The sequence below is a fragment of the Macrotis lagotis genome, chromosome 2, assembly GCF_037893015.1.
Source record: "Macrotis lagotis isolate mMagLag1 chromosome 2, bilby.v1.9.chrom.fasta, whole genome shotgun sequence".
Taxonomy (NCBI): domain Eukaryota; kingdom Metazoa; phylum Chordata; class Mammalia; order Peramelemorphia; family Peramelidae; genus Macrotis; species Macrotis lagotis.
Genome location: NC_133659.1, coordinates 265,175,780 through 265,198,550, shown reverse-complemented (window position 1 = coordinate 265,198,550; position 22,771 = coordinate 265,175,780). Strand labels below are relative to the sequence as shown.

At 34.2% G+C, this 22,771-nt stretch overlaps 1 protein-coding gene across 4 annotated transcripts in view; it reads right to left on the bottom strand.

Annotated features, from left to right (window-relative positions):
* The window catches only part of FRS2 (fibroblast growth factor receptor substrate 2), a 117,470-nt gene that overhangs the window by 34,564 nt on the left and 60,135 nt on the right, over nucleotides 1-22,771 (bottom strand). The gene's annotated exons all lie outside the window — the stretch shown is intronic.

Genomic DNA, 22,771 nt, shown 5'->3' with positions numbered 1-22,771 from the left:
TTTCAAAACAGAGGCCTTGAGAAACTATAATCTTATTCTAAAAATGCTGGTATTTCTCTCAAGGTATTGTGCATTCATTCCCTCTCTTTGGAGTGGCCCTTAGAAAAGCATTGGTCTGAAAATCCTCAACTGAAATTTTTGGGTTACTTTCATTTTTTTTGAAAGAGTCAAAAATCATTTGGAGCCAAACCAGGTGAGTAATAATAGGAGCTAGAGAGTTAAGAAAAGTGGAGAAGGATTTTGACATGATGATGATTAATATAACTCAGGCTCAAAAACAAGGTTTGACTCCATAGTGGAATGTAGCACAACTTGTTTTCTCATATAGACAGATTGATTCTGAAAGCAATTCCTAAAATTTTATTTTGAAAAATGGCAATGTCACTAGAGTACCTGAAAAATAAAACCACTGACTACTGTTTATGTTGACAGGTCAAATCAAGTATTAAACAAAGTCTTCCTGTGAATTGATAGAACTACTTAAGTAAATGAATTCATCGTCTAGGAAAATAATGTAACACTGACAAATACATAAGACTAAGAACAATTTCCAATGAATAAATGATCAAAGCATATGAACTTACAGATTCTCCAAAGAACTCTAAATTATTAACAACCATATAAAGGAGTGCCTACACATTGCTAATAGTAATGGAAATGTACTCTTGAGATTTCACCTGAAACACATCAAATTGGCAAAGAAGATGAAAAATGCGAATAGGTGAAGAAGGAGCAGGGAAAAGTCAGGCACACTATGAACTATTTCAAACATTTTGGAAGGTAATTTGAGATATGAATAAAATCAACTGTCCATATCCTTTGACCTAAGACCACAATGTTAAGCATATTCCTAAAGGAAGTTAAGACAGAAATTAGGTGGCAAAAAACTAGAAACAAAAGTAGATATTCATAAACTGGAGAATAAATTGTGTTCATAAATGCAATGGAATTTTACTAATCCTAAGATATTTGGTTTGGCTGTTTTCCTTTATTCTCGAAAAGAACCAAAATGACATCACTATATTGGACTAAAAGGTATAGTGTGTGTCTGATTGTGGCTTATCAGACCAATAAGAGTTTGGAAACTTCTAACCCAAGTTGGGCACAAATATTTCATATAAACATTTAGAGTGAGGATGTCTCTAAACTTGCATAGCTCACATTTCTTTTGAGCTACTACAATTTTGCTTCACTCATCAGCACAATGTCTTCTTTGACATGACATGCCAGGCAGGCCCTTTGCCTGTGTCTCCCACGTTTTGAAGTCAATTTCAAAGTTCTTCAGAAAGACCTTGAGAATGTCCTTGTATCTCTTCTGACCTCTATGTGATCACTCACCTTGTATAAGTTTTCCATAAAATAGGCCTTTGAACAACTTGGTCAGTCTAATGAAGCTGTGTGTTCTGCATGAGAATCTGACTGCCTGGCAGTTCAGTTCAAGGAAGGACCACAGAGTCTAGAAGAGTACCTTGCTAGCTGATCTTCAGAATCTTCCTGAGACAATTTAAATGGAAGTGATTCAGTTTCTTGGCATGGTACTGGGAGACTGTCTAGATTTCACAGCTATACAATAATGAGGTTGGCACAAGGGCTTTGTAGAACAGCAGTTTGCTAGGTAGCCTAATACTTTTTCCTCTCCCACACTTTCCTTCAGAGTCTCCCAAAACACTGAGCTGGCTCTGGCAATGTGTGCATTAACCTCACCATCTATATAGTCAATCCTGGAAAACTGATTGTCTTCCTTCTTTCTCAGAGGGCCAAAATTACATGTCCTTATGGTAGAGTCAAAGGACAGTGTGATCACAGTAACGTGAAGTAATTTTAATATAAAGAAATGCACAAGGAATATAAAGCCAGAAAAGCATAGGAATATGAACTGATTCAAAGTGAAGTAAGTAGAATCAGGAAAACAATATATATGGGGAAAATGATAGTAGAAAAGAAAAAAAAGAATGAAATCAACAATGTTACAATAACCAAATATAGCCCTAAACGAAGTAAGAAAAGCTGTCTTCCTTCTTTCTCTGCAGAGTTAATGATGGGGGGGGGGGGAACGTAGAGAAATGTAGAATATTGCATATGCCATCAGATTTAGGTGATGTGTCAGTAATGCTGAACAGCTATTTCTTTTATCTGCCTTTTTAATTTTGTGTTTCAAGGAATGCTCACTGGGTAAGAAAAGGGGAAGGTATATATTTAGAAATGAAGAATATATTTACTTTTTAAAAGCTATCAAGGGAGGCAACTAGGGGGCACTGTGGATAGAACACCAGGCCTAGAGTCAGGAGGATCTGAGTTCAAATGCAGCCTCACACACTTAATTGTCTAGCTGTGTGACACTGGGCAAGACATTTAACCCCATTGCCTTAAATAAATAAAAAAAAAATTTTAAATAGCTATCAATAAACTTTTTAGACATTTAAAAGAGAAAAATATACAAGTAGCTATCTTGTTTTATTCCTTTAGACTAATTAGAAAATGAAGAAAAGATAGACCCATTTTCCACCTCCCCATCTGTTAATAAACCAGAAGACATTATAAATTAGATTGCATGACCAACTGCATAAATTTCACAGGTTCTTTGAAAAAAAATGGAAAAGGTTAATATTTTGGGTTTTTAATTATTTTTCAAAGTTGTAGCTTATGTTTTATTATTCTGAACTTGACAAATATCCTGTCTAAACATTGGTACATATAAGGAAAAACTGGACTGCATATGAAAATACAAGTCTCTATTAGATACAGTTTTCTTTAAAAAACAAAATTAAATTCAGGTTATCCTTCTTGTCTGCTTCTCTCTCTGAATTTTCCTTTTCTTTTGTTTTGCCTTTTTGTGCAACTTTCAATGTCACGCTACATGTTTAGCTAACATTCTTTCTCTACCCCCTTCCCCTCAACCTTCCAACCTCAGGAAAAAAAGATTTAACTTGTAACTAAACGTCACCATCTTAAAAAATAGATCCATATATTAAAAAATGCAAACGCATATATTATTTTGTCCTTATATCAATTGTCTCTTTGTCAAGAGGTAAGAAGCATGCTTCCTCCTACATTTTCTCTGGACTGATAGATGGTCATGTTCAGGATCAGAATTATCTCTATTTTCACTTGATATATCTGAATTTTTTTTAAGTGTCAAAGGATGTGGCATTTTAATTTTTTTCTTGCTTAATTTATTTTAATTTTTGTACAAGTGATTTTTTTATGCATTACTAAAATATTCTTGTTTAAGAGTAAACAAAATAGCCCCCCCCATACAGACCCTCATGGGAAATAAAGTAAAAAAAAAAGAGGGGAAAAATGTGTTTCTGTCTGTGTTCTGAAACCATCAGCTGTGTCTCTGGTGGATCACATTTTTTTTTTAGGTTTTTGCAAGGCAAATGGGGTTAAGTGGCTTGCCCAAGGCCACACAGCTAGGTAATTATTAAGTGTCTGAGACCAGATTTGAACCCAGGTACTCCTGACTCCAAGGCTGGTGCTTTATCCACTGTGCCACCTAGCCACCTCCCGAAGCTACTTTTTAACATGTTATTTTCTTCAGCATTTTTTTGGATCTCCTTGACTAAGCTGCTGACTTCATTTTCATGTTTTTCCTGCATCTCTCTCATTTCTTTTCCCAATTTTTCTTCTATCTCCCTCACTTGATTTTCAAAGTCTTTTTTGAGCTCTGTCATAGCCTGAGCCCAATTCCTGTTTTTCTTGGAGTCTTTAGATGCAGGAGCTTGTGCTTCCTCATCTTCAGACTGAGTGTTTTGATCCTTCTTGGGATCACAGGCCAAGTATTTCTCAATGGTATTCCTCTTTTTTCTCTGCTTACTCATTTTCCCAGCCTGAGTCTGGTTTGGGGGTGCTTCCTGAGCTTTAGGGACACCCCCACAAGGATCTCAGTGTGTGAGGCTCTGTCCTCCCTCCTGGTGTGTGAATGACCATAAGCGCCCCCCTGTGCCACGGGGCTGAGCGGGGGGCTGCTATTCTATTGGGGGGGGGGGCTAGACTGTAATCAGGATCTGAATGTGGTCAGAACCCCAGAGTCCTGTTCCAGTGCTCATGCACTGGGGGCTCCTGCTTACCAGCTTTTGCTTCCTGTTCCTGGATCTGGGCTGCCATGGACATGTTGCTCTCTGTGTGCCCTGAGGGGTGGGCTTCACGTGCTCCTTCTAGCAGAGGTCCCCCCTGCTGATCCCCCAAGTTGTGCCCAGTGATCCCCAGCATGTAGGTCAGGAAACTCCCCCACTGCTGTGAGAGCGGCTCTCAGTGCCCTGGGGCTGCCTCTGGGAGGCTGAAGTTCCTTCCCTCTGACGGGCCACCCCTCTGGCAGGCCACCCCTCTGGCAGGCTGCCCCTCCAACCCAGGAGAGCAGAGCCTTTCTGCTCTTTTCCAGGTTACCTTGAGTTGGAGAACTGCTTCACTGGGTCCCTCTGTGGGTTCTGTTTCTTGAAAATTTAGTTAGAGTCCTTAGTTTATAAGTTTTATGAGAGAGCACCTAAGAGACATCCTCTCTTGCACCATCTTGGCTCCGCCCATATATAATCTCTAAATTCTTCATCATTTCTTACGGTATAACAACATTCTAAAATGTTTTCACACCATTATTTGTAGCTATTCCCCAATGGATAGATATAACTTTGATGCTCAGTTTTTCAGTGTTTCAATGTTTTTCTTTTTTTTAAAAAGAAAAGTATTGAAATTAATATTTTTGAACATAAAGATTCTTTTCCTCTTTTTTTTTCTGGTCTTTTTGGAGATAATATTGGTATCACAGGGTTAAAGGGTATAAGGTAAATGACTTTCTGGATTTCATTTCAAATTGACTTCCAGAACTGCTGAGGTAATTCATAGAACCACCAATAATATATTAGTGTGTATTATCCCTGTTATATTTGTCGATCTGATGGATGTGAGATAAAAAACAAAGAGCTGACTAAATTTATATTTCTCTCATTATTAACAATTTGAAGTATTTTTTCATATAGCTGTTGATTGATCATATTTCTTTTGAAATTGCTTGTTAATATCCCAGTGGCTGCTAGGTGGCACAGAAGATGGAGCACTGGGTCTGGAGCAGGAAGACCTGAGTTCAAATGTGAATTTAGACACTTATTAGTTGTGTTATCCTGGGCAAGTCACTTAACCTTATTTGCCTCAGTTTTCTCATCTGTTAAGTGAGCTGGGGAAGGAAATGGCAAACATTCCAATATTTTTGCCAAGAAAACCCCAAATGGGGTCATGAAGAGTTAGACATGATTGAAAGATTTGAACAATAAATAATTTGCCCAATTATAACACTAGAAAAGAAAAGGGTGAGTGTTTGCAAAAAATTCCTAGATGAACAGAATTAGAAATAAAATATTTAAATAAACCAATCTCAGAAAAACAAAACTGAACAAACAATAAATGAACTTCTTTAGGAAAAAAAATACTCCAGGTCCAGGTGTATTTAACAAGTGGATTAAAGCAAGCATTCAAACAATCAATTCAAATTTATTAAGTTGTTAGTAAAAATAGGAGAAAATGATATCCTAATCAAATTCTATCTATAAAACACAATCTTGGTAACTGAGCAAGAGATAAATCAAAGAAAGAAAACTATAAACTTATATATTCAATCAACATATGCAGAAATGCTGAACAAAATATTAACTAAGAGGCTAGTGCAACTAGCTTGGATTCATATCAAGATTGGACCAGTTTCAGAAAAATGTTAAATATAATAGAACATGGTTACAACATAAAGAATAAAAACCATGATATATTCAAAACCAAAGAAGGAAAAAAATGACACATATTACCATTTATGTTTTTTGGGGTTTTTTTCCTGAGACAATGGGGTTAAGTGGCTTGCCCAAGGCCACACAGCTAGGTAATTATTAGGTGTCTGAGGCTGGATTTGAACTCAGGTACTCCTGACTCTAGGGCCAGTGCTCTATCCACTGTGCCAGCTAGCCGCCCCACCATTTACTGTTTTAACAAAGAATTGAAAACAAAGGGGTTCGCCCATTGGTTGGGAAAAGCTTAAATGAATTATGGCATGAGAATATAATGGACTATTATTACACTATAAGAAATTATGATTCAGAGACAATTATGGAAACATATAATAAGAATGAAGTGAGGAAAACCAGGCAAACTTCTTACACAGTGGACCCAATACTATAAAATGAAACAACTCTAAAAGACACTTTTGAATGTAATGACCAACCATGATTCCAGAACACTAATAATGAAGCATGCCTCCAATCTCTTGATGAACAAGTAATATAATAGCCTGCATATTAAAAAAAAACATATATTTCAAAACAACACAAATTTCTTTTTGTTGCAGGGCTATGTTGGCATTGCCATGTTAAATTTCTCTCTCTCTCTCTCTCTCTCTCTCTCTCACACACACACACACACACACACACGCATAGAATGAAAGAAAAAGAAATCCAGAGAGAATCTTCTTTTTCTTGTCTTTATATATACCAATCTTTGTTGATGATCTCTAGCTCACAATAACAAATTAAAATAAATTAATTAAAAACAAAAGCATTCTAAGAATTTTTTATTAGACAATTAAATGTCTTTTGGTAGAAGGAACTATACAATTTAAAATCTGTGGATAATGATTATTGTCTTCACAATAACAGCATGGTAAATATGCAGGTTTGATCTGATGTCCAATAATTTCACAAGTATGTGCAACATTTAACTGTGGTAATAAAACAACTAAATCATCATTCAGATTCATATGCAACATTCTGAAAAGCAACAAAAACTCAATACCAAAGACAGCTATTTTCTATAAAGGAAACCTACAACATCTACCTCTGAGGTGTGAAAATGTTCACTTTTTGGTAGAAAAAAAATAATTAATTCTCTCACTAATGATAAATAAAATTTATCCTAGCTAAATTGAATTGGAAAAATTAAAAAAACCTTTAGAATGAGAGTGCCAGAATCTAACACAAATAGATCTATATGAGGGCAGCTAGGTGGCACTGTGGATAGAGCACCCGCTCCGGAATTAAGAGGACCTGAGTTCAAAAACAGTTCCAGACACTTGACACTTACTAGCTGCATACCTTGGAAAGTCACTTAACCCCACTGTCTTATCCAAGAAAAAAAAATATAAAAAAAAAAAAAAAAAAATATATATATATATATATATATATATATATATATATAACTATATCAGACTAAAACTAATATATTTCCTCTTGGGTATTAATTTCACCAGATAGAAACTATATGAATTATCCATTTTATTACTTTTAAATAACAGTGTTAAGAAAGTTTTAAGTCTGAGGGCAAAAAAGCAGTCGAATGTGTGGTACAGAGATATTTCTATCTCTTGCAAGATAGGCACTCTTACTGGTTTATGTAAGTAAGAAGCTAATAGACACAAATAAAAGAGCAAACTTCCCATAAATTTAAAAAACGATACCCTTAGGTTGGAACAGGAATGTCTGTATTTGCAGATGGAATTTAGATTAAACTCTGTAATACAGTCTTTTAGAAAAAGTCAAGGATATTTAAGTTTTTAAAAATTATGCTAAGTGGTTTTCATTGCACCTTATACCAGTAAATTAACAAATATTTATTGAATAGCCATAATGTAAAAAGCACAATACTAGGTAGTAGAGATACAAAATAAAAACAATGTAGTCCCCGCTGTACAAAAACTTATATTCTGTTTACTTTCTTTCACCAATTTCATTTTAAGACATTTAAAAAAATGATTTCTAGGAATTTCTTTTCCACAACATTAAAAAAAATATTCATGATCTAGGCACAGTACTAAGTTCTAGAGATACAAAATAGGAGAAAAAAAAACAAACCTGGCTTTGAGGAGATTATATTCTAAAGAGGGAGAAAATATGTGAAGATTCACACAAAATCTGTAAAAACATGAACATAAAAATACTAAACATATACTGCATAACTGGATTTTAAAGGGAAAGCTTGTTAAGTGAATCTGGGTATATACATGTGAGAAGGAGATATGTGCAAAGAACAGCAAAATAAACCAGTAGAGTTCAAGTGTTATTACTTCTAAATATATATATATATATATATATATATATATATAAAATAAAATATAATCCATTTTATCCATAATTATAAGGTTTACTGAATGTGGTTTTTGAATAATTTTTCAAGAATATGATTTTGAAATATTTGAGAGCTTATTAATGTTGCAGAAGGATTTTTCAAGATGTTTGACTATTCTATCCAAATAGGAAAAAAACATTCTCTGGTCCAGTCATTCCAGGACTGCTTATCCATATCTCCATGTATGTAGATAGATAGATTGATAAACAGACAGACTGACAGCTAGATATAGATATATAGATATCCTCAGCCTTTCAGTGTATCCCAAGTCAAAAACCAGTCTCTTATGGAGACTTGCAAGAACCAATCACCACAAGAACCCTGAAATTGTAACTCTCTTCCAATAGCCTTCACCAGGGATCAGTGACTGTTAATACCTCTGGCAGACCCTCAAGTTGACAGAATCTCACACTGTACAGTTAGTAAGCAAACTACTTATCCCAATACATCGTACAAAGACTAGAACTGAAGTTCATTCCCTATCACATACACAAGAGGAAATAAGATGGCTATCTTGGATGAATATTGTCTCATAAGAACTAGTATTCTTGCTTTTATTCCTTTTCAGGAAGTCAACAACCCATTCAGATTAGGCACACCAACAACATATAGAACACTCAATAGGCATGTATTAAACCTGTATTTTAAGTGGCCATAAAAGGTTTTATATAGGCAGTGTTGTGTTATTTTATCTGAGTCTTAAAGGAAAGTAGGCATCCTATAAGGAAGGAGTATATTTCCAAAAATGGCTAACAGTTGGTATAGTTGGTATAACCTAGAGCAATTAACTGCAGCAATTGGAATAAGATTTTCATTAGTCTGAGGAGTTTAAAAGTAAGGAAACAGTATTTCTCTATTTCTTTCAATACTTGTAATTGATGGGGAATATCTCTTCTTTGCTTCCCCAGTGTGAATGAGATTAATAGATATCTAGGAAGGAAATGAACGGCATATTGTGATGGTTTAAATGCCAAGAAGAAGAACTTAAGTTTGATCTCAGAGATAAGCCACTGGAATTCAATCAAGAGGGATTTATTTGTGATTTATTGTGATAGAAGGAGAGTGATAGGTCACAAAAGGTTACAAAACTATAATATTTAAAGATTCTACAATCTTAGTATGACTCCTAAAATACAACATCAGCACTTCGGAATGATCAACTAAAATAGTAAAGTTTTCCTTCTCGAGTAGCAACAGAAAGGGACTAGATTACAAAGGGCTTTGAATGCCAAATAAGAGGCTTTATATTTGATCCTGGAGGGTAAGGAAAATCACTTTGGCAGCTTACTGGAGGATGAACTGGAATGGAAAGAAACCTGAGGAAGACAGACACACCAGCTGCTATTGTAGTTCAGGTGTGAGGTGAAGGCCTGCCCTTGAGTGGTGGCAAGTGTCAGAGGAAAGGGGAGTAATTGAGAGATGCTGCACAGGGGCAATCATCAGACCTTGGCAACAGACTGGATAAAAGGTACACAGGTGACAGACACTGAGGAATTGAGAATAACTCCTAATGCTCAAGTCTGAGGAATTGGGAGAATGGGTTCTGCCCTTTACAGTAATAAGGGAGGTAGGAGGAGAGGGATTTTAGGGAAAAGATTAAGAGTTCATTTTGGGGCATATTTAAGATGTCTGAAAAGAAGGGGGAGATGCAAGATTTAAGGTCAGCAGAAAGATTAGGGCAGAAAATCAGAAGAGCTAGAGAAGAAGCAAGTACCCAGGATAGAACCAGATGGGACATCCATGATTAGAGGGTATGATCTGGTTGACTATAGGTGTGAACTTTAATAAATACTCAATATAGCTAAATTCAAGTAACATAAAAATGCATGATTCCTTTGAGACAGAGAAGACATAGCAACTCGAGTAAATCTGAAACTTAACCAAAGGGAAAATTATACGTGGGTGGAATTAAGGCCTGAAATCTGAGCAGCACCTAAAATTGAGGACAAAAAACAATATTTAAAGCCACAATCAAACAGTGAATGAAACCAAGTATCAAAGAATCAAATAGGCATCAAAGGTCAGAGCATATGATAGAAACATATTAGACAGCAGAGATCAGAAAGACCGAGCAACTTGAGTATTGAGAAGCCTTCCAAAAGGCTTGGTGCTTTAATATGGTTCCTGCTGAAGCAGGTATGAATTTATCATGGTTTGCCTAGGTCTCACAGAAAAGAGAATGTAACTGGAAATGCTACCCTATAAATGACAGGTTGGGTGGATGGTATCAGGGATAAACCAGCAGTTTTTGTAAAGCAGATTTCCACGTTGTTTTTTTTCCTTTAAAAAAAAATTCTTCATGACGCTGAATAAATGTGTCTTTTAAAAAAAATTCTGAATTTAACAAATGCTAAAAAAAGAGCATTTCTATATACATCAAAAGACACAATGAAACCAGTTATACTCTATAGGAAGAGTTCAGTTTCCTTTTAAAGTATATAATAATGTTAACATGTAACTTTAAAATTTTTCCTGCTTGTGTGATTTCTTCAGGCCTTCCTTCTGTTCTCTTCTTTGGAGAAGATGGTGAGGGGAGAACCCCATCCTTTATCCCCTTCTCCTTTCCATCCCTCACTAAAAACAATCTGATACCAAAATTGCATGTCAAGTAAAATAAATTCCTCCATCAGCCACATCCAACATTGTGTTTACAATTTTTACTTTGAAGCCTAGCATTCAGTAGTTGAGAAATGACCATGACTGTCTCCAAAGTAATAGATATGCAACATTTACAAAGAATAATAAATATGCAAGTCATAGAGACTCACATGCCTAACAAATCCAGATAAATTGCACCTGAGGGGGTAGGGGGACACCACTAAACAAGCACTGCAGAAGTGACTGAAGACTGATAAAGGGAAGGAAGGGGCAACTGTTAACACTTAGAATAAGGTAGTTTTACTTGACTTTCAAACAAATTCTCTACAGATAAGAGAAACAGTATCAAGTCTTTCTTAACTTGTCAAGAGAGAATACTTGAGAAAGTTGATGATTAAAACCCCCAAATGACCATTCCTTTTCATATTAAAGGCAATGTCTCTCACATTTGTTTTCCCTGGTCTGAAAAGGCCCAGGTAACTACTAGGTTTCCTACAAACTTTATAAACAACAGTTTTGTCAATTGAAGAGCCTATATTAAAAATAGACCAAAGAAATGCATGATGGGGGAAAGAGGGGCAGAGGAGAAAGGAAAGGAAGTGGAATTAGTTCCCACAGATAATAACTCTTTAGTAGCAGAGACAGCATAATTAAGATGAAAATAATAACTATGTAAAGCTTTGCAAATTATAAAATGTTATATAAATGCCTATTATTGTTATTATTATTATTATTATTATTATTATTATTATTATTATTTATATGGCACTTCAAGATTTGCAAAATGCTTTAGTGATTATCTCATTTGGTCCTGTAAGGTAGGTTCTATGCTCACCCTCCCCTTTTCTAAAGGAAAGGAGACTCAAAGAAGTTAAGTGGTTTGACCATGATCACACAGCTAGTTACCTGTCTGAGGTAGAATTTTAACTTGTATCTACCTGGCTTCAAATCCAATGCTCTAGGTGCCAGATCTCCTAATTCCTATTCCATGATCTCTGTGTATTATCAGTTTAAGAACAAGCTGGATATATAATTTCTTTCTTTCTCGATGTTTCTTGGAAATGTATCACTCACTGAAATTATTTCTAACTCTGCAACTATTTCTAACATATCTAAGTTTATTGAAAATTATTAAAAGTAACAGAAGGTATGCTTATTTCAAACATCCTCCACTTTATTTAATCTAGTGCCTTTCCTCTGAAACTGTATCTTACTCTGTATATATCTTGTCTGTAAATAATTTGCTTTCATATTATTTCCCTGAAATCAAGAACTGTTTTTGCCTCTTTTTGTGTCTCAAATGCATAGCAAAGAGCTTGGCAAATGGTAAGTGTTTAATAAATGCTCAATGACTTGACTACACTTTATTCCAAGATGCCAACCTGAAAAAAACAAATGAATCTTGATGTTTAACAAAATGTTAAGCAACTGGAATGATACTGAAACCACAAAGGTAAAAAACTGGATTAAAAAAAAATCAACCACTTTTAAAAATTCATCTTGAATTTAACTATACCAAATTAAAATGATTAGTACCAGAAATAGCCTATTTGCTTTCGTTTGGGGGGGGGGGGCGGTTTGCAAGGCAAATGGGTTTAAGTGGCTTGCCCAAGGCCACACAGCTAGGTAATTATTAAGTGCCTAAGACGGGATTTGAACCCAGGTACTCCTGACTCCAGGGCCAGTGCTTTATCCACTACGCCACCTAGCCGCCCTGCCTATTTGCTTTGTGTGAAATCAATTTCATTTTAATGGGGGACACTGTTGCCAATGATAAAAATATTTATTTCTTATATACTCCTGTAGCCAATTAAGGTCTCATTTGTGACTATTAAGCATCACTGAATTTTGGAAAACAAAAAGGATCAAATATGAATAAAATAACATATAAACAGGCATTTCCCAAACTGACAATTATGTCTATGGTAAAAATTAAAGAATGTTTCATATTTTATGACTTATACGGTCCCTATCTTTCTCTTAATGAAATTAGCTTCACCAAATAAGCCAATTTTCTCAGATGTGATGCCAGATCTCCACTTGGGGCTTCAGGGGGAAAAAGCCCCAATGTACCTTTTCTCAGATAAAATCTCCTTGGGAAAGGAAAAATTTCAAAAGAAGAGAAGGAACAGACTAACCCCACTTCTTTTGCAGCCTAGCTGAATATAACATTGTGCCAATGCATTAAAAAAATCCTGTCTATTATATGGAAAGCATGATTTCCTCAGGAAATACAGGGAAATGATAAGAGGACTGGTCCATGAAGGGAGAAAATTGGAGGAATAAATAATTTATATCATAACAAAAATATTTTTAAAAATAAGATTTATTTGCCCATTATATACATAGACAAATTTAGCTCAATATTTTATATCTCAGAAGGATCCTTTAAAAACAAAAACCACTCACACAACTTTGGCATTTTTGAGCTAAACTATAAACTCTCTGGCTCCCACAAAAACAAAATCATTGTAACCACACACAAGCCCCAGTGCAGACTTGTACTTTTTACATGCCGCCCACACAGTGCTCTGTGAGCATGTGATTAGGAAGGCTGATGCATGATCACACTGAATTCCTTCCCTCAGCTCACACATCAAGAACTTGCCATCTCAGCTGCATTCTTCTTCAAACAGCCATGGTAACCTTAGCAACCCTATCCTCCTAATACAGACAGCTGGTCCATTTAAAGTCAGCTCTGGTTGGCAACTAAAATGCTTGTTCTTCAAATTGGGGGGTAGAGAGGAGAGGTTTTCTTTTCAATACACATTACAGGGGTTGATTTAACTTGATCAGCACTTTTGTCCTGTGGCAGCAATTTGTGTAGAGTTTCAACCTATTCTGAGCTTGTTTTGAAAAATCTAAAGCAAAGGGCTGACTAGAATAAAATATAAGCTAGTTTAATTCCAGTATTCTGGAAAATTATATAAAGTGAAACAAAAAGAAAGCTAAAATCACTACATTTTTTAAATCACTGAATTTTTAAAAAAGTCCTACAAAAACTATCAAAAGAATAACTTTATTCAAAGATTAAAAAAATAAAACTTTAAACATTAAAGCTTACTAAGAAGTCACATCTATAGCTAATGAGTCTGTTCCTATAAAGTAACCAATTTATGAATATTAAAAGCATTTCTAAAAGTTGAAAGGTCAGTAACTTCCAATCCACAGGCTTAGCCAGTAAAAATACATTCCTCTGTTTTATTAAATATCTAAGTACAAGCTAAATCTTTAACAAATTTTACTCCACATTTAAATTATCTAACAAATCTAAATTATCTAACAAATAGCACAAGGTAAATGTCAACTAACAAATTATTAGATTATTCTAGAATTATTTTAGTAAATCACAATAGAAAATCTTAAGTATTTTACAGGATTTTTACTCAAATCATTTTGTAAATTTTCTATTCCTCAGAAACACTTCTTTCAAAACAGTTTCAAATACTCAAAGGGATCTGTTATCTCAATGATTCTGGAATTTCTTCCAAGAATACAGATCAAAATTCGTCCCAGGATGACCCATTGTGTAAGATTTTTCCATAGATGGCAGGGTTAGGGATGGGGTGTCCAACCTTAGCAGGCTTTATTACTGTCTACTGGCTGTCGGAGGGTTTTAATAGAGTACTGTGGATAGCTATTCAAACTTTATCCCTTGATCTTGCTATGTGACCAGACTACCTTTTCTTCTGTCATATAATTTCAGGATGACACCCTTTAGTCCTAACTTCCACACCTGCCATGTTCCACCCCACTACCCTCTGTGTGGTATTCATTCTTCAGAGACAGGCGTTTTTCATGTCACATTGCCATGTAACAACTTGTAAAATGTTTGTATTGAAAAAAGAGACCTTTACTTTCATGAGAAACTAGGGCCAGTTAAAGAGTTTGGCAATTTTCTGAAAGCAATGCAGTCCTCTGATCTTCCTGTTCAACCCTGAACCCATTAGCTGCCCACCTGTACTGTCTGGACCAGATATACCACTAGTGAATTAGCTCTACAGGATGTACATACGAATGCAAGTTGAAATCTGATCAACAGACATTTTTCATCCACTGGGTCTTTACTGTGTGGATGAATAAGACAAATTCCTTAGGGATTAGAGATCTCTTTCAGGAAAATTTGAAATGTTCTGGAGTTTAATGTAGCTGCCTCAAAGTCATCTGCAAACAAGAACACTTTGATGATCTCACCAGTCAGAGGAAATCACTCTCTGAACTTTATTCTGTATTACATTTCCTCAGTGACAGTGGTAAGTATACATTTCTTTGTTTCATGGAACCATTAATTTTTATTATCAAAGGATCATTAAAGAGGGCTGTTTCTCCCAAGTAATCTTTAAATAAAATTATAAAAAGAAAGATCTTATATTCACCACATTTTTCAATTAATTGTGAAATGCAAAAGATGTAGTCCAGTGTTAAATACTAAGAAAGTCTAGTACATAATAAGTACTTGACAAATTCTTGCAGAATGACTACTAATCCCTTCATTGAAGTATGTCCTCAATTCCAGTATAGATGACTCAATTATTTTTTATAGCTGAGAAAACAGTCATATATGCCAGTAGGTAGAGTACTCACTGGGTCACTTTCCTCTTATGTTAAAAAGGTTCAAGATTCTTTCAACGTCTTTGTTATCTTCTGCTCTTTTAATTAGTCTCTTCAAGCCCTAACAATTGTTAGCAGCTCTAGCACTTCTCTCATTTTTATAACACTTGCCACTTCCTCCATTTTTGTTCTCTTTAGTGCCATTTCTGCTTTCTTTCTAAGTACTTTCAAGATTGTTATGGCAAGTTCCAAAAATGGAGAAAATAATTTGTTAAAATGTTAAATCTTTCCATTTTTCTTCTTTTTGTATTTCTTTCATTTTTTACTGATAATTTCCCTTGAGATGAGTTTGGATATTTTACCAAGCTTTCTTTAGCTTTTACCTTTCATTATTTCTCCATGTTTTATGAGACAATATTAAATATACTATCTGTCATCATTTCTTCATCATCATCATCATCATCATCATCATCATCATCATCACAACAATAATAATCACAACAATCTTCCCAAACTCTCATACCATCTATGTTATGGAAAGAAGGCTGGAGGAGACAATGACAAAGTAAAAGATATCAGCTAGGGTGAAGTTAATACAGGGATGTCATATATCCATGTCCTCCAACTGCTTTGGTCCTGATAAAGTCCTGGCAAGAGTCCAGAAATGCTTTGGAAACAAGCTCTGGTGACATCACTGGGTTTGGTTTTCACCCTAGTTTGTATGATATGACTGTTCTAAGAGTAAAATGAATAGTTTCAGGAAATGGAATGATGACATTGGGTTGCAGACAGTGCCTGAATAGCATTTTACATTCTAGTACCACAAGAAGGCAAGGTATTGATGATATAGTATAACAAAACAAGGTTTCATAAGCTCTTTTAGAGTAAAGTGCCTCCAAATCATCCAAGATTCTTTAGGAAAACTAACTTCAGTTGGACCAGTACTGAAAATTTATGGTACAATGGAAATTTTTTTTAAAAAATCAAAAGAGGATTTTGGAAAAAAAGCAAAATAAAAATTCCAAATTCCCTTTGAAACTGGAAGTAAAAGTTAAAAGGTTCAGGCAATAAGAGCAGTCAAACAATTTTTAACATCAATGAAAAATATTACTATGAGATTTAATAAGTAAAGAAATCAGAGGTGAGATAGAGGAACCCTAAAAGAGTATGTAGAAAATTTCTATTCTTGTATTTGGTCATTAAAAAGTTCAACGCAAAAAAATCTAAGTTGGAGCAAAGAAAAACAGAAATCTTCCTCTTTCTGAAATTATGTCAAAAGAGATGAAAACTTCTCTGAAAAACCTCAAACTAGTACAATTAAATAAAATCCATTATCTGGGGCTCAAATAATGAGATATAAACTACCATCAAGGCTTTTACCAACTTTTCTCAGAATTTAAAATCTGATCTCACCCAAAGGGCAACATGAATTTAGTACCTCAAGACTGAAAACACCAGTAATTCTCCAAATAGAGGGCAACTATATGAACCTTATAAATAAAGCATTCATAGCCTTTATCACTTAAAAAAATCCATGAACACATATAAGAAAACAATAACTCAGCTAAAAAGAAAAGAGGATGTGCCTAAAATTCCCCAGATTACAAAGGAAAATTTGGTAATTTAGTCAATATCTTTCTGGGAAGAGCTGTAAACATTTATGCCATTTCTGTTGATCACAAAGCCTTTAACCCATTTCCAAAATCAATCAAATATATAAAAGAGAAAAATAGTTAGAAAACCAGTGTTTGAAATATACATAGAAACTGGTCATAAAAACATGATATTCCTCAGGCAGACCACTTAAACCCATTATCATCTATCCAAAACAGAAGTATAGCATTCAAATTAAAAATTAATGAAATAAATGTCCTACTGATCAACAGCTATACATGGATAACATACATCTACAGGGTTTTATGAAAAAACATTTTGAATAGCTTCGACTGTGGAATCTTTCCTTCAATGATATCACAATGTCATTTGAACAATGTAAAATTCTTAAATTTAAGATTCTTTATGTACACCCAAGAAAGATAAAGAGATTGAAAACTTCAAACCTGAAGAGAAATCACAATTAGTAGATGAAAGTGATAATTACAAATAAACTGTTTTCCTCTAATGTATATTAAGCCAAAGATACCAAAAAGACTATGACTAATTATGTTAAGAGACTTGCTGGCTTCTTGAAATCAAAACCGATTGGGTTTAAAATAACAATAGTCACACAATACCAACCAATGGTCACATAAAAATTACAAAATAGATCAGAAAACATTTAGAAAATATATAACAAAAACCCACACAATATCCAGGGTCCAACATCCTAAAAATAAAAACAAACCAACCAATGAAAAATTTTCTTGCCAAAAGGACAAGACAATTATTACAGGATATTTAAAATGAGTAAATAAAAAAAAAGTAGGGAAAAGAGATATCACTCTTCTGAACAATATTCATGGTGTGAAAGGCACATGCCACTAGTACATATTAGACTATAACCAATAATTGTTCAACACGAAAACAGGTGAGATCCAAAAACAGAATCAAAAGGCACTAGACAGGCAACATCTAACTTTAAGTCACTACCACCAGAAATTATGGGAGTGTCATTAGGAAATCCAAATTCAAAGAGTATTGTATAATGTGAAAGGAAATGGGAGAAATTATAAAACAATACTATTCCAAATTGTAAACATTTAGATATGACCTGATAACTAGAATTAGACCTCAGATGCTTACTCTACTTTATGGACTGAAATATAACAAATCTCCATGCTACAGACCTCAAAATATTTTAGAGATTCTCCTAATTAACTGTCTTGGAACTGCACCATTATCCCAAATTGAACTGATGTTTCCTACCACTCAAATATAAGAATGATCTATATAATTACAAGAAAAAAGTTTTAGAAAAATATTGTTGAACCAAATACCAAGAGTGCCATACCAAATAAATGGAAGGAAGGCTAAATGGAGTATTCCTTTTTATTCTCATTCAGTATGGTTGGTGTGGTCCACTTCCATACTGAAGGTCAGTAGTAGTAGGTAGTAGCAGCAGCAGCAACAGCAGTAGTAGTAATAATAGTAGTAATTACGAGATGACTATCATCTAACTTTTTAAAGTTTCCATTCATATTCCTATAGTAAATTCAGTGGGTAGACTAAATTTTAAAATAAATCATAAATCATATCAGAGATGGGGAAAGATCAGGAGACTTTAGAACTATGCCTGTCTTCTCTCTGCCATCTTGGCAGAGAGAATAAATAATAAGAATAAATAAATAAATCATAAATCAGCAGATAATCTAAATTTAAAATAAATCTAAACAAAAATAAACAAAAACATAAAGACACGAGCAGAAGTTTAAAAAAATTATAGAAGCAGAATAGAAGAGTATATCTTGAGGACAGAAATACCTAAGTTCCAATACTGTCTTATGTTTCTGACCTTTAAAAGTCAATTACTTTCATTTTCTAAGCAGCTCTCCAAGAGGCAGGTAGATAGTAAGAGTGAGTGAAATGCTGGTGCTGGAATCAAAGAGAACCAAGTTCAAATTTTTGTCTCAGAATTTACTGGCTGTGTAACCCTGGGCAAGTCAATTAACTTCTCAGCCTCAATTTCCTTATCTGTAAAAAGGGGATAGATAATAGGACCTATCTTACAATGTTGTTATGAGGATCACAAACAGCTTTGCAAATTTCCTATATAAATGCTAGCTAGTGTTAATAGTAAGATTATTTTATAAATTACAGATAAAATGCCAAATTGCATCAGTAGAGGGAAGTTGCTTACTTGAAAGATTCCTGTATCAATGATATTAGGTCTAGTCCCTATCCAACTATTTTTATTGAGGACTAACAGGGAATATACTGAAATCCAGGAATATTTTAATTTTAGTCTTATTTCTCCTTTGTCCTATGTCTCCTTTTTCCTTTAAGAGATGAGATGCTATCTCTGAAGTAACACTTCACACCTCTCAGACCGGTCAATATAAACAGAAAGGACAATGATTAATGTTGGAAGGGATGTGGGAAATCTGAGACACTAATACATTATTGGTGGAGTTGTGAACTCATTCAACCTTTCTGGAGAGCAGTTTGGAACTATGCCCAAAGGGCAACAAAAATGTGCATACCCTTTGATCCAGCAATACCACTACTTGATCTATACCCTGAAGAGATGATTAAAAAAAGGGTAAAAACATCACTTGTACAAAAATATTTATAGCAGCCCTGTTTGTGGTGGCAAAGAATTGGAAATCAAGTAAATGTCCTTCAATTGGGGAATGGCTCAGCAAACTGTGGTATATGATTGTCATGGAAAACTTGTTCTATTAGAAACCAGGAGGAGCAGGATTTCAGGGAAGCCTGAAGGAATTTGCATGAACTGATGCTGAGTGAGATGAGCAGAATTAGAAAAACATTGTGCACCCTAACAGCAACATGGGGGTGATGATCAACCTTGATGGACTTGCTCATTCCATCAGTGAAACAATCAGGGACAATCCTGGACTATCTGTATCCATAAAAAGAATTGTGGAGCTTGAACATTACAGATTATTACCTTTAATTTGGAAAAATAACTAATATCTTATTATGTAATCTTGCTATCTCTTATACTTTATTTTTGTTCCTTAAGGATATGACTTCTCTCTCATCACATTCAATTTGGATCATTGCATACCATGGAAACAATATAATGATTGGCAAATTGCTTTCTTTGGAGGGTTGGGGGAGGAAGTAAGATTAGGGGAAAAATTGTAAAACTCTAAATAAAATCTTTAAAATGGAAAAAAATAAAAAAGATGCAAAGTTAAACAGTGCATATATGTTGAGTATTGATACTACTTCATTAACTTTGCATTTAATGTAGTTTTTTAATTTATTTTAATCATTTCTAATTTTTTATTACCTTTTCTGAGTTCATGATATAAAATATATAAAAACAGAAAAACTTCTATTCCAGGTCCTAATTTTAACTTGCTTTTTCTATAAAAACAATACATTGTTAGATTATGAATTATAATTCACTATGATAGTCTTTATGCATGAGTTCCTTCCATTCATATTCACTATTACGTATTTCCCTCTATAATATCCACGTAAGTTTTCTTCTCTTTGCCACAACCTGGTTCTTTAAAGGTAAGAAAACTGAAGGAATAGGATCAACATTAGTCATCTATAACTGAAATGATCAGATTCTTGTTGACAGCACTTTTTCCCATCACCTCTTTTGTTCTTGTTCAAACTCTAGTATTTGTTTTAATTCTTTCATGCCTCTTAGTTCCCCATTACAATTCACCTGCAGTCACACTCACACAAAAGAAAAGATTTTCTTGTGACTACTCCCTGTTTCTATTTTCCATCTTAATCTTCCCTGTTTTTTAATCTCAATTTGTTCCTATTCAGCTTAATATACAAAACAAAATGTATATGTACATACTTCTAAATGTGATTTATCTGCCTTCACATGATCCACTTATGTGATGTCTGTTCTCCCCACCCCTTCTCCTCCATGCTTGTGTTATTTCTTCTGAGCACCATAATTATTATAAAGTAAGTTTGAATTCTAACTTCTTCCCTAATATATCCTTTCTCCTTTTAAAGCTCTAAATTTGAAATAACACAATCCCTAGTATTTATCTTATTTAATGCCCTCTGTGACCCTTGAAGGACATTAAAATTTCAAAAGGCTATTGTCCCTTGCCTCTATATGGAATATAAATATTTAATCATCAGATAGACCCCCCTAAAATTTGATCAAATTTATTTCCATTTTAAGGTTTTTCTCTTCACTACTATGCTTGCATTTCAAAGTTCCTATTCAGTTCTGATCTTTTCATCAGAATTCTTTTAAAGTCCTTTATTAAGTTAAAAAGTCTGTTTTCATACAAGATTATACAATCCTGTGGGGTAATTTATTTTGGTTTTAAGTCTTTGTTTTTTACCTTCTGGAATTCCAAGAATCTCTGTCTTTTAAATAATTGCTGCTAAATTTTAGCTTGTGGCTCCTTAGTACTTGAATTCCTTCTTTCTGGCTTCTTAGTTTTTTAAAAGAAATCTTCAATCTCTGGAAGCTGTGGGTTTTGGCTTTCATTTTGGGATCACATCAGGAGGTTAACTGGTACATACTATTTTCAATTTGCCCTGAGTAACTAGTGTTCAAATCTGGTCTCAGATACTACCTAGCTATATGACACTGGGCAAGTAACTTAATCTGTTTATCTTCATTTCCTTACTTGTAAAAAAAGGGATAATAATCACACCTATCATCTCACAGTTGTTGCAAGGATTAAAAAGTGCTGAGTATGGTGCCAAGTATAAAATAAGTACTATGTAAATATTTGTTATTATTGTTCTATGTTTGTTATTATTGTCCTAATAAACTTGAACAATTTTCATTTATGCTTTCTTGAAACATGACAACCAAAATTTTGTGGGGGGAGGATGAAAGGGGGATAAGTGAGGAAGAACTATGCTTCTTAGAGAGTCACAATTCTTAAATTATGACCCTCAGACCTCTTTTTCAGCTCAATTTCCTTTAATAGTAAAATATCTTACATTTTGTATTTTCTCAATTTAAAAATATTTTATCCAAATATTTCTTTTTTGTCTCTCAGAGAATTATTAAAAGTTCTCATAGATCCATTTATTTTTCATAGTTAACTCAGTTAAGAATTTCTACCTATTGTAAGCTATTCCTTTTCTGACTTTTTAAAACTGGAGCTCTTATTTAATTAAAAAAATTTTACTTGTTTTAATCAGCCCAAATCCACTTTCTTAGTCCTCCACTTTTACCTCATTCCCCTTTCCCACTCCAATTCAACTGAGAATGCAAAGAAAATATAACCCATTAGAAACATGAAGTCAATCAAAGCAAATGTCCACATTGGCTATGTAAAGATCAAATTTGTTTCATTCTAAACTCTTGGTGCTTCTTCCTATCAGGATGTGGAAAGCTGTTATATTATTAAGTCCTCTGGAATCATGTCTGATCATTATCCTGATTAAGAGTTCAGCCCACAATAATCCATCACTTAAAAGCCATAACTTGTTTAATCATGTCCCAATTTATAGCCAGTCCTTAAAATTTCTATTCTTTGCTATCACAAAAAGAACTATAAATATTTTTTTACATCCTTAGAGTTTGCTTTGCTTAGGATGAATCCCTCCCTTAATCTATTCTCCCTCTCATTTCCACTGACCCCATCCCTAATTTCCCTTTTCCCCATTTCTTTGTTAAGTAAAATGCACTTCTGTACTCGATACTATGTTCATATATTCTTTCTTATTATGGTCAGTTCAAATGAGTGAAGTTTAAGTGATGCCTCACCCCTTTTCCTCCCACTCTTTTCTCCTTGTTGTATAGATTACTTCTTTTATATTCATTTGAGATATTTTCTCCATTCTTTTGCTCCCCTCCCACCTCTCTCAATGCATTCTGCTTTGCCTATCCTTTTTATTCTTCTAAAATCATCAAAACATAATATAATCATTCCCAGGTCAAATTAAACTCTGTGATTCT